At 44.2% G+C, this 12,448-nt stretch overlaps 1 long non-coding RNA gene across 5 annotated transcripts in view; it reads left to right on the top strand.

The window, feature by feature from the left end:
• The window catches only part of LOC117202481 (uncharacterized), a 58,174-nt gene that overhangs the window by 22,137 nt on the left and 23,589 nt on the right, over positions 1-12,448 (top strand). Inside the window, exon 3 of one of the 5 annotated variants that reach the window (XR_007472127.1) lies at positions 9,851-10,002. The exons of the other annotated variants lie outside the window; for them this stretch is intronic. This is a non-coding gene — a long non-coding RNA (uncharacterized LOC117202481). The remainder of the gene's footprint in view (positions 1-9,850; positions 10,003-12,448) is intronic. 5 annotated transcript variants of the gene reach the window in all.

The following is a 12,448-nucleotide window of genomic DNA, read 5'->3' on the forward strand; positions in this document are numbered from 1 at the left end:
TGACTTCAAACAAGTACCAGACCTGATTCCCCAATCCTCCCATTATTGGACATTTGCTTTGTTTCCAATTTTTCTCTCACTATTAACACAATGAAGTAGTAAACATATGTTCTTGTGTACTGTTGCTGTTGTTTCTGAGGGATAGAATCCTAAAAGTAGGCTAGCTGGATGAAGGATGAAGGGTATATGTACTTTTTTTCTTAGGGTGTATGTATTTTAAATTTTAATAGATGTTACTAGATTGATTTCCAGAAAGCCTGCATCATTTACATTTCTTTTTTTTTTTTTTGGCTCTGCCCCGTGGCTTGTCGGATCTTAGTTCCCCAGCCAGGGATTGAAACTGGGCCCTCAGCAGTGAAAGCGTAGAGTACTAACCACTGGACTGCCAGGGAATTCCCTGCATCATTTACATTTCCATCAGCAATGTATGAGAGCACCATTTCTCCACATCTTCACCAGCAATAGTTCCTTTTTATTCTTTAGCAGTCTAGTGGATGTAAAATCTTGTTACCTCAATTTGCTTTTCTCTATTAATTAATATCTGATTATATAAGACTCTTCATAGTTTTCAGGCATTTGTTCTTTCCCACGAGGTCACTTTATCCAATTCAAACAAAACCCTATGATAATCTAAATGGAATTCCAATAAATTGACATATAAATTTGGAGAAAATTAACATTTTTATATCAAGCTTTCCCTCCACTTTTTATTGATTTCTTTATGTCTTCCAATAAACTGTACAGTTTTCATACAGCTTTTCCTATGCCTTTCCTTTTTTATAATTAGTTCTTAAGTTTTAGACTTTTTAATTTAATGTAATTATTTTTGGCCGTGCTGAGTGGCTTGTGGGATCTTAGTCCCCCAACCAGGAATTGAACCCAGGCCCTCGGCAGTGAGAGCAATGAGTCCTAACCACTGGACAGACAGGGGGTTCCCTCCTATGCCTTTCTTATTAAATGCATTCTTAAATATTCTTGATGTTTTGAAGTTATTATTAATAGAATATTTCCCCATTTCCATTTCTAGGTATTTGTTAGTAAATTGAGAGAAATGCTATGGATTTTTTATATATTTATCTTGTAAGAATCCGCCTTATCAAATTATCTTATTCATATATATTTTTTTTAGTGGAACCTCTTGCATTTTGTTATTAAACAATAACATTAGAAAATAAGATATTTTTAGGGACTTCCCTGGTGGTGCAGTGGTTAAGAATTCACCTGCCAATGCAGGGGATATGGGTTTGATCCCTGGTCCAGGAAGATCCCACATGCCACAGAGCAACTAAGCCCATGTGCCACAACTACTGAGCCTGCGCTCCAGAGCCCATGAGCCACAACTACTGAAGCCTGCGCACCTAGAGCCCGTGCTCTGCAACAAGAGAAGCCACCGCAATGAGAAGCCCGCGCACCGCAACGAAGAGTAGCCCCTGCTTGCTGCAACTAGAGAAAAGCCTGTGCGCAGCAACAAAGACCCAATGCAACCATAAATAAATAAATAAATAAATTTTTAAAAAAGGAAAATAAGATTTTTTTAGCTTTTTATTTCCAATGCTTATGTTAGTTATTTCATTTTCTCTTTTGGCATTTTCTAGAACCTCCAAAACCATGATAAATAATAACAGGCCAAGTTGCTTGGCTTTTTATTCCTCTCCTTCAATTGCTAGTGTTCCTCCACTCCTATCCTTCTTTTTTTTAATATTTATTTATTTATTTGGTTGCCCCGGGTCTTAGTTGCAGCAGTCAGGCTCCTTAGTTGTGGCATGCAAACTCTTAGTTGCAGCATGCATGTGGGATCTAGTTCCCTGACCAGGAATCGAACCTGGGCCCCTTGCATTGGGAGCATGGAGTCTCATCCACTGCGCCACCAGGGAAGTGCCCCCTCCACTTCTATCCTTGGTTGGACCACTTCACATCTTATTCGAGGCCGAGAATAATGTCTGCTTTTCCCAACACTCTATCCCTTGCACCCGGAATAGGGCTGAGCACATACTATAAAAATGGGAAACATATATATATTTGAAGAAGCAGAAGTAGCCAAATGTTGAGTTCACTGAGATCAAATAAGATAAGAATTCAAAATGTATTTTAGATTTAACAAGAAGAAAGTCATTGATGAACTTGGTGTTAGTATTTTAGTGGTTGGGACAGAAGCCACAGGACAGAAATTTTGGGAATAAGGCACATGAGGCATGAGAGAACTTTTTGTGCAAACCTTGGGTGCCTGAGCTCCCCTCGTGCTTACGGGGCACTGACAGCATCTCAGGATGGCAGAGCCTGTGGTGTACACAGAGCTGAGATGAGCCATGCTGAGGACTTTGAGCTCCAGCTTGGAGGCCCTGGGCAGCTATGGAAGAACTTTAGAGAGTCATGCTATTCGAGGTGCTTTTTAGAAAGATCACTCCTTCTAAAGAAAAGAGAATACTGTTTCTTGAATTCAGCCATTTCCCTCCATCCTTATTTGCATCACCTTTCCTCAGATCACCCCACTCATCTCCTCTCAACATATGGATTGCTGCCACACCTTCCTGGTCTCTCGCCATACGTTCTTGTCCCTCGTCATTTCATTTTTCACATCAGCCTCCAAGGTAATCCCTTTATTTTGTTTTTGTTGTTTTGTTTTTCAGAGTAACCTTTTCTAGGTTACAAATCTACTCATGCCATTCTTCTGATTAAAATACATTATTGGGGGCCTCCCTGGTGGCGCGGTGGTTGCGGGTCCGCCTGCCGATGCGGGGGACGCAGGTTCGTGCCCTGGTCCGGGAGGCTCCCGCGTGCCGCGGAGCGGCTGGGCCTGTGAGCCATGGCCGCTGGGCCTGCGCGTCCGGAGCCTGTGCTCTGCGGCGGGTGAGGGCGGGGCGCGGCAGTGGGAGGCCCACGTACCGCCAAAAAAAAAAAAAACATTATTGGGAGTCAGTAAAGCATCACTCTGGCTTCTATGGGATCCAGACTTCCCAGGTGAGCTCCTGACTGTGTCAACATCCATCCTTTGGTTGATAGGAATGAGCTAGCTTTTATACTTACCTATATTTATCTGGGGAATGACCCAGATAAATATCTTTGGAATCCTAAGGAGAAGGTCAGTTTCTACGCTAGGGAAACAGAGCTCAATGAGGATCCAGTGACCATTCTTTGAGGTTTTGGGGGTGAAGATCTCCTCAAAACTATTTATTCTCCCACCCCAGAGCCAGTTCAAATTGTGCTAAAAGCTGTTAATGGTGCTTATCCCATTCCTCTGCTGAATGTTCCTTATAGGAGGTCTTGATGCCCTGTGTCTGCTGGGATGGGAGAATGAGTTCTCTGGAAACAGTCCGGTCTATAGGTCTGTGTCTGAGGAGAGAACCAGGAAGATTTGATGGTGTTTAGGAAAGAGTTCTTGGAAGAATCCACAATCAAACCAGTTCAAGGCTAGGATTCAGTAACAGATGATTCTGACAGTGATGTGGCAGGACTGTTTCCCGTCTCAAATCCTGGTACCTCCTGAGGCCAAGATAGCACAGGTGGTAAAACGGTTAGATTCTGAATATATTTTGAAGATAGAGCTGATAGGATTTGCTGACAAATTGAACATAGGATAAGAGAAAAAGAGATAGACCAAGGTTTTGGGGCTAAGCAATTGGAAGCATGGAGTTGCTGTTTCCTGACATGGTGATGCTATAGGATGAGCAAGTTTCGAACAGGTCTGAAATTTAATTTTGGACGTGTTATGTCTGAGATGCTATTAGACATCTAAAGAAGGATATCAAGCAAGAAGTTGGATATGCAAGCCAAGAGTTCTTGAGAGAAGTCAGGGTTGGAGATATAAATTTGGGGGTGTTTAGAGCCATGAGACTGGATGAGGTCACCAGGAAGTAAGTGGAGATAAAGAAGAGCATCAAGGACTGAGTCTGGGGAAATCCAGCTTAGTTGGAGAGATGAGGAAGAAGCAACAGAGAAGACTAAGAAAGAGTAGTTATTGAAGTAGAAGGAAAACTAGAAGAATGCACCGTCATGGAAGGTAAGCACAGGAAGTGTTTCCAAGAACAGAGAATCATCAACTGTGCCAAATACTGCAGGTAGGTTATATTAGTCCCAGCAGAACTAAGCTGCCGTGATAGAGACATCCCCATGTCTCAGTGGCATAGGCAATATGTTTATTTCTCACTCGTATAAAGTATATTCAGCAGCAGAGGGGAAGGATAAAAGGAAAGGAGAAGCGGTTCTCTGCTCCATGATGATAAGCAGGGTCCCATGATGCCAGAGGCTGAGTCATCTTCAGCTTGTGGTTTTCTTTTTCAATTTTATTTATTTATTTATTTATTTATTTATTTATTTTTGGCTGCATTGGGTCTTTACTGCTGTGTGCGGGCTTCCTCTAGTTGCAGCGAGTGGGGACTATTCGTCATTGCAGTGTGTGGGCTTCTCATTGTGGAGGCTTCTCTTGTTGTGGAGCATGGGCTCTAGGCATGCAGGCTTCAGTAGTTGTGTCACATAGGCTCAGTAGTTGTGGCTCGCAGGCTCTAGAGCACAGGCTCAGTAGTGGCACACAGGCTTAGTTGCTCCGCGGCATGTGGGATCTTCCCAGACCAGGGTTCAAACCCTTTTCCCCTGCATTAGCAGGCAGATTCTTAACCACTGCGCCACCAAGGAAGTCCCTCACCTTGTGGTTTTCAAGGTCACTAAGGGTGCCGATGTCAGCCAGTAAATGGGGGTGGCAGTTGAGGATGGTGCACGGGACATGTATTGGTAAGAGTCTGGCAAGAAACAGGACACATTCAAGTTGGGTAATTTGAGAAAGGTTTAACAAAGAGACTACCTATAAAGGTGTGAGTAGGACTTCCCTGATGGTCCAGTGGTTAAGACTCTGCACTCCCAATGCACAGAACACGGGTTCCATCCCTGGTCAGGGGACAAAGGTCCCACATGCTGTGCAGTACGGCCAAAAAGTAAAAAAAAAGAAAGAAAAAAAAAAAGCTGTGAGCAGGGGCAGGAAAACTATTATAGGATTCCTGTAACTCTGATATGGTTGATAGTGGGAGCTATTACCACCGCAGGTCTGAAGAGACAAGAGAAAGTAAATGGTAGTGGAAATGGGGGAGAGAAAGAACTACATGAGGAGAGATGCCAGACTGAAGCTTTGATTTGAATCAGAGGAAAACAGCCAACTCAACCCCACAGGAGAGAGCCAGGGGAACAAATACCCTGACCCCACTCTGTTCCCTCCCTTCAGTCTCCTGCAGGTACCTCCCATTGACTCAACCCAACCAGAAACCAGAAGGCTCATTGATAAAAGTCCCCAGCGGTTAGGCTCCCGAGGTACATAACAGCGTGAGGAAGGTGAGGAGTGGATCTGGAGGAGCAAGTATCCAGTACAAGACGTTTCTATGAGTCAGGCTTGGAAGTTGCATAACTCCCTTCCACCCACATTCCATTGGCCAGAACCCAGTCATGTGGCCATATGTAACTACAGATAAGTTTAGGAGATATGGTCCAGATAGGAAGAAAGAGAGATTTGGTGGCCAGATAACCCCTCTCCAACTCATGGTCAAGCAAGATAATAACTGTCCATTGACCACTGGATTTAGCAATATGGAGGCCATTAGTGATTACAATAATCCAGTCTTGGTAGAGTGGTGGCTGTGAAAACCCAAGTGGAGTGGATTCAAGAGAGAATGGGAGGAGAAAAATTTGGACACAGCAATTATTAACAACTACTTTCAACAAGTTTTGCTGTACAGGGAAGCCAAGCAGTGAGGTAATAGCTGGAAAGTTTGTGAGATCAAGAGGGTTTTGCTTCTTTTTTTTTTTTGGCCTTACCACTCAGCTTGCAGGATCTCAGTTCCCCGACCAGGGATTGAACCTGGGCCACAACAGTGACAGCGCTGAATCCTAACCACTATACCACCAGGGAACTCCCTTGCTTTGTTTTTTATAATGAAGAAATCAAGCATATTTTTATGCTGATAGGATGTTCCAGTAGAAAAAAAAAATGATGCTTCAGGAAAGAGAGAGTAAATTGCTGGAGTGATGTCCTTGAGTAAGAAAGAAAGGATGGGATCTAGTGATAAGGCAAAGGCTGGCCTTGGGAAAGAACACAGGCAGTTCATCTGTAATGACAGAAAGAAAAGCAGGATATATGGACAGAGTCCAGGTGGGGAGTAAATGTGTGCTTGTCAAAGTTCTTTTCCAATCACTTGTATATTCTCAGTGAAACAAAAAGCAAAATTATCTGCTGAGAGTGAGTCCGGAGGATTAACTGTCAAGGGTTCGAGCAGAAACGAGACAATACAACATAGTTACCTAAGAGGATGTGAGAAGTTATACCCAGAAGTTAATCTTCCCAGTGGAGGTGGTCCAAGTGTCTCTAAGATATTCCACTCTGAGTCCACACCCAGGTGAAGCCCTCTGGCCCTGCCTTTCTCCATTCTATCTATAGACCTCTCCTTGACCTAATCCAACATCAGAACTAGATGGTAATAATAGATAGCACTTTTTGAGCACTTACAAATTCCAAGCACTGCTCTAATCACCACACATGTATTTAGTCATAATAACTCTATGACGTGGGTACTACTGTTATCAACCCCATTTTAGAAAGGCACAACAGATACCCACACTGAATTCAAACTCAAGCAGTCTGGCTCCAGAACTGCCAGTCAAAGGTCTGGCTTTTGACTTCCTTTTTTTTTTTTTTTTTTTTTTTCCATGCCGAGGGGCTTCAGGGATCTCAGTTCCCCGACCAGGGATTGAACCTGGGCTATGGCAGTGAAAGCCTGGAATCCTAACCACTAGGCCACCAGAGAACTCCCTTGACTTCTACATGTAGATCTATACCTACCAGAAGTGTCAGAGTGATAAACCCTAGAGGGTGCTGGGCTTGAGAGGAGTAAATGAAATTTTAAAAGGTCAAGGGGCTGGGGCTCATAGGTGGGTATGAGATGCTGTGTTTAGGAGGGGCTTTCTGGGAACTTGCTGCTGAGAGATGGGTGGCCACATGGTGACCCAGAGAGCCTAGGACCAAAAGGCAGAGCCAATATCAGGAAGATAGGGACGAGCTGAATAGGCTGGAAGAGACCCTCACGTCTTCCCCATCCTGTGTAAGCTCTGCATCAATCAGCATATAATGCTTGATTTAATGTTGACTTAACGTTCCCCTGGTTCCATGTATGTTTCACTGGCTGAGAGAATCTGTTCTGTTTCCATGATAGGGAGGCGTGGTGCTGTGGTGGCAACAGTAATGATGATACTGTGGTAAACTAGCTCCCAACCAATGAACACTTCATCAACGAACAATGAACTTCATGAACTTTATCAATGAAAAATTTATCAATGAGTGAAGAACCATGTATTTTTTTTACATTATGTCATTCAATTCTTCTAATACCCCTGTGAGGCACACAACACTATTCCCATTTTCAGATGAGGAAAGTGAGGCTCAGAGAGGTTGTATCAGATGCCCAAGGTCACAAAGGTGGTAAGTGGTGGAGCTGGGGCTTCAAGCCCAGGCTTTTAGAGTTGGAAGCCTGCACTGGCTACGCTGTATCACCTGACTCTTTATTTGGGAATGAAGCACCAGGAGCGCTAGGGAACCCTACAGGGCCCTGATGACCTCCAGGGCAGGGCCCCTGGATGAGAGCAACTCCCTTTAATGAAGGCGATTGAGAAACAATCCTCCTCTTTATTTGCCTATAACAGGGACTCAGCAAATCTAATTATCTTCCTGTGAACCAGTTAACTATTCAATTTTCTCCATTTGGGTAATTTATTACCAGAGTCAAATGCAGGATCCAGCTAATTTTGGAAAGATGCAGCTGTAGGGTCATCTGGGGAACAAGCCCAGCTGAGAAAGAAGGAAGAGCAGGCACCAGCCTCCGCTTGGAGGGAGAGGGGGCAAGCTGGGGGGCCCCAGGGCCGGCTGGAGTGAAGGGCAGGGAGAAGACCTGAGGCAGGCTGGCCGGGATTCCCTCGGTACCAGAGAGCAGCAAAGTCAGGGTCTTGGGTCCTGGAGGGCAGAGCTGCTATTGCAGCTGCCAGCATCCGCTCAGGGTAGAGATGGGGGCACGTCGATCACTAGCTGCTTTAACTGTTTCCTCTCTCACTTTGAGGGACACGCGGGAATCAGTCATCCCCTTCGGCCTCCCAGTCTCATTTGGAGCCAGCTCACAAAGGTGTCATCCACAGAAAGAGAGAAATCTTAGGTCCTGCCTCTATCAACACACGCCAACATTGCTAACATTTATCAAAAGTCGGTCCTATCGCATGCAGAGGAGGTTAGGTGCTGTCACTTCCTGTACTACAGATGAGAACACTGAGGCTCGGAGAAGGGATGTACTATATATCTATTTTTTTTTTCAGATTCTTTTCCATTATAGATTATTACAAAGTACTGAGTATGGTTCCCTGTGCTATACAGTAGGTCCTTGTTGGTTATCTATTTTACAAATAGTAGTATGTATATGTTAATTGCAAACTCCTAATTTATCCCTCCCCTGCTTTCCCCTTTGGGAACCATAAGTTTGTTTTCTATGTCTGTGGGTCTATTTCTGTTTTGTATATAAGTTCATTTGTATCATTTTTTTTTTAGATTCCACATATAAGTGATATTACATGATATTTGTCTTTCTCTGTCTGGCTTACTTAGTATGATAATCTCTATGTCCATCCATGTTGCTGCAAATGGCATTATTTCATTCCTTATGGCTGAGTAATATTCCATTGTGTATATATACCACATCTTCTTTATCCATTCATCTGTCAATGGACATTTAGGTTGCTTCCGTGTCTTGGCTATTGTAAATAGTGCTGCAGTGAACATTGAGATGCATGTATCTTTTCGAATTGTGGTTTTGTCCGGATATATGCCCAGGAGTGGGATTGTTGGATCATATGATAGTTCTATTTTTGGTTTTTTGAGGAACCTCCTACTCTTTCCATAGTGGCTGAAACAATTTACATTCTCACCAGCAGTGTAGGAGGGTTCCCTTTTCTCCACACCCTCTCCAGCATTTATTGTTTGTAGATTTTTTTGATGATGGCCATTTTGACTGGTGTGAGGTGGTACCTCATTGTAGTGTTTTTGTTTGTTTGTTTAATTTTTTGGCCACGCCACATGGCATGAGGGATCTTAGTTCCCCAACCAGGGATTGAACCCATGCCCCCTGCAGTGGAAGCGTGGAGTCTTAACCACTGGACCAGCAGGGAAACCCCCTCCTTATAGTTTTGAATTGCATTTCTCTAATAATGAGCTCTTAAAGCAACATGCTACGCATGCAATTTTCTAGCACCACCAGCGTAAAGAATGGGGGTGTTTGGGGCAACAAGGTTTGGAGAAGCATTGGCTCACTAAACAAAGTCCTGATCAAGGATGTTCAGACCTTCAGCGAGCTCCTCAGGGGAAGGGGGCTTTGGGAGCATCAAGAGAGATGAGAGAAAACCTGGTGAATCTGTCTCTTGGGCCAGTTGCTGGGGGCAGAGGGTTGGGCTGGGAGTATGCTGAGTACTTATACTATATGCCAAGAAGTGTGATAATCACTTTCTCATGCTTTAACTCATTTAATCCTAACGATGATCCAGGAGGTGGTCATTCTTATCATTGCCGTGTACAGATAGAGAAACAGAAACACAAAATTTAATCCCTTGCCCTTGGGAAAAGAAGCTGAATTCAAAATCCGAGCAGTTTAACTCCACAGCCTCCCTCCAGCCAACTGTGCCCTGGCAGAGGTCAGAGGGAGAGCAGGTGGGGAGGACACCCAAACCATGGACAGCTCCCTGTGGCCCTGTGCTTGAAGAGCCAGGTTCCTGAGGCTGGTTGCTTGTACCTCCTGACCACCACCAATATCTGCCCATTGTGAAGAGCTCTGATTTCTTGCAGAAGGAAATTCTCCTTGGACTGATACTGAGGGCCCAAATGCTCTGGCTTGATTAGACTTCCTGAAAAGCCCTGTGGAGTTGGGTCCTGAGCCAGACACATCCGTCCTCAGGTTCTGGAGACCCATCGTCTGAGATGTCAGAGTTTTCTCCAGGGTGAGTCAGACAGAGAACTGCTCCCCACATCAGCCCAACAGTCACTTCTCCTGTCTAGCCCTGCCCTTCCCACATCTGCCACTACTTCCCACATCCCATTACTATGGGAAAGCCAGTCCCCTCTGCCTCCGTTTCCCCATTTGTACCACAGCCATCCCTGCAAAAGCCCAGGGCCAAAACTGGATGTGCCAAAATTAGGTCTTCCCCCTTTTGCCAGCCCTGATGGGAGTTTCCAAGTTCAAAGCCAAGCTCCCCAGCCCAAGCTGCCGGCCTAGAGCCCCAGCAGGTGCAGCCTAGTTGCTAAGCAACATCTCTGGATCTCTGTGTGTTCCTGTCACATGATTATCATTGCTAAGGAAACAAGTCCTCTGGCATCCCAGGACGCAGCAAGGCCTAGGCAACGGTGTGTTACCTGAGGTCTAACAAAAATCTTCCTGTCCCATGTTCTGACGAGTTGTGAGTCTCTAAACTGCTATAGGAGACTATCAGATTGACCCCTGCCTTTTACCCAGGCATTGGCTCTTTGAAGGGAGTACCTAAACTGGAGTCTTGGTCATTTCTTGGGCATTCATAGAATCCAGTTCTTTGGGATGGTCAGTAGCAAGAGTGGCTTTAAAGGGATGTTTTAATATACCAGGACTCAGAAGACAATCTTACATTCCCAATTCCCCCACTTCTATCTATAGCTTCCACTCTAGGGGCAGAATGAAAATGATTTGGATTGGAGACTGGGAAAGCTGAGGAGGGGCTATGGACAAGAGGGTCATAGCAAGGTCTCAGTACTACAGCATCAAGAGAGCCAGACAGGGGTTTGCTCCCAACACCATCCCACACACCTACAGCTCAAACACTATAGGAAGATGGATGCCACATCAGAGGATGTCACAGTCTCCCTGGAGGGCTTGCCTCCCTGGATTCTCCAATCCAGACTTCCTGGGGTTCCCTAGACAGGACTGGCTCAGAAATGAGGTGGAAATGAGGAAATCTCTCTGAAAGACAAAATGATAAAGAGATGGGCAATAAGAAAGGAAATATGAGAGAATTTGGGCACCAATGAGGAGGTACAACAATTGAGTAATAGAAGTTCTAAAAATAAAGAACAGAGAGAACAGATGGAAGGAAATTATCCAATAAGTAGTAGAAAAATATTGAAAATACTTGAAATATCCCAGAAAATGTGAGTTTTCAGATACAAAGATTCTAAAGAATAGCCAAAACCAACACTGAAAATATTTCTACCCCCAAATCACACCTTTGAGGAATATCAGATCACTGGTGACAGAAGATCCCAAAAGCTTCTAGGGAGTTCAAATGATTTTCAAAGAAAATATCAAAATCGTAATGGTGTCGGACTTTGCAAGTGGAAGACGGAAGACCATGCAGCAACATCCACTAAACATCCAAGGAAAATGATTCCATCCTTTCCATTATAGCTGCTTTTATTTCCAAGACTTCTTTCTTGATGTGATGCATCCCCCTTTTATAACACCCTGTTCTTTTTTCATGGGTGCAGTGTCTAATCTTATCTCCTGTCTATCATCTTGAATTCCTTCAAATTGCACCTGTTAGTTTGGATCTCTGTCTTTCACATTGGAGCTTTTCTCAAATGTTTGGGGATGTTTAGTGGTTGTTTGGATGATTAGATTAGATTTAGGTTTAGAAGTTTAGGTTACCTGATAACACATAAGAGGAAAGCACCAAAAAGCTAATCAGAAGCTCCTTGCACTTGGCTTGGGCATGTGGTTTGAGAACTTCACTGTGAGGTGACCCCCAGGATCCATTTGTTAGACCCTTCTTAGGCTGGGCAGATTCCTCAGAGAGGAGGGTTGGCCACAATCCTGCCTAGAGGGTATGATCCTGGCATCCTAGCAGCTTTGAAAGAAGAAATGAGTGGGAGTTTCAACATTCAGTCTGAAAACATTGTTTTCAGCAGGGGACACCCCTGGCCTCAGTTGTACCTGGCATCCCCAAATATAGAAGTCCAATTTTACCTTCTCTGAATAATCTGCTGGGGCTGTGGAGGAGAACTGGGGGTCCACATTTTAGACTTTAAACCAATCTTCCTGTTCTAGCCCCATCTGGCGGTGCTACCAATCACCGAGCTTTTTTTTTTGGAGGGGGGGAATTCTGTTGTGAAAACAAGTCTCTGATTCTTGGCTTTTCCCACAGCCAGTTTAAGATAGCTTTCTGGGTCTCCTAAGTCAACCCGCATTCGTTCATCTGCTCTCCAGCTTCTAAAATTTTATTCCTGCTTGGGTACATTATCCCCTCTCCCACCCTCTTCATCTTTGTAGATTTAAACCTTTAAAAAACTCCTGCACTATTATTACTTTAGTAGGATTATTTAATAGGATTTGGGGGAAGAAGGTTAGTAATCAGTTACACTTGTTCAATTTGCCATCTTGAATAGAAAGTCTTGAATAACAACCAGCACTAAACACATGCG

This window comes from Orcinus orca, chromosome 16 (genome assembly GCF_937001465.1).
Source record: "Orcinus orca chromosome 16, mOrcOrc1.1, whole genome shotgun sequence".
In the NCBI taxonomy this organism is placed as follows: Eukaryota; Metazoa; Chordata; class Mammalia; order Artiodactyla; family Delphinidae; genus Orcinus; species Orcinus orca.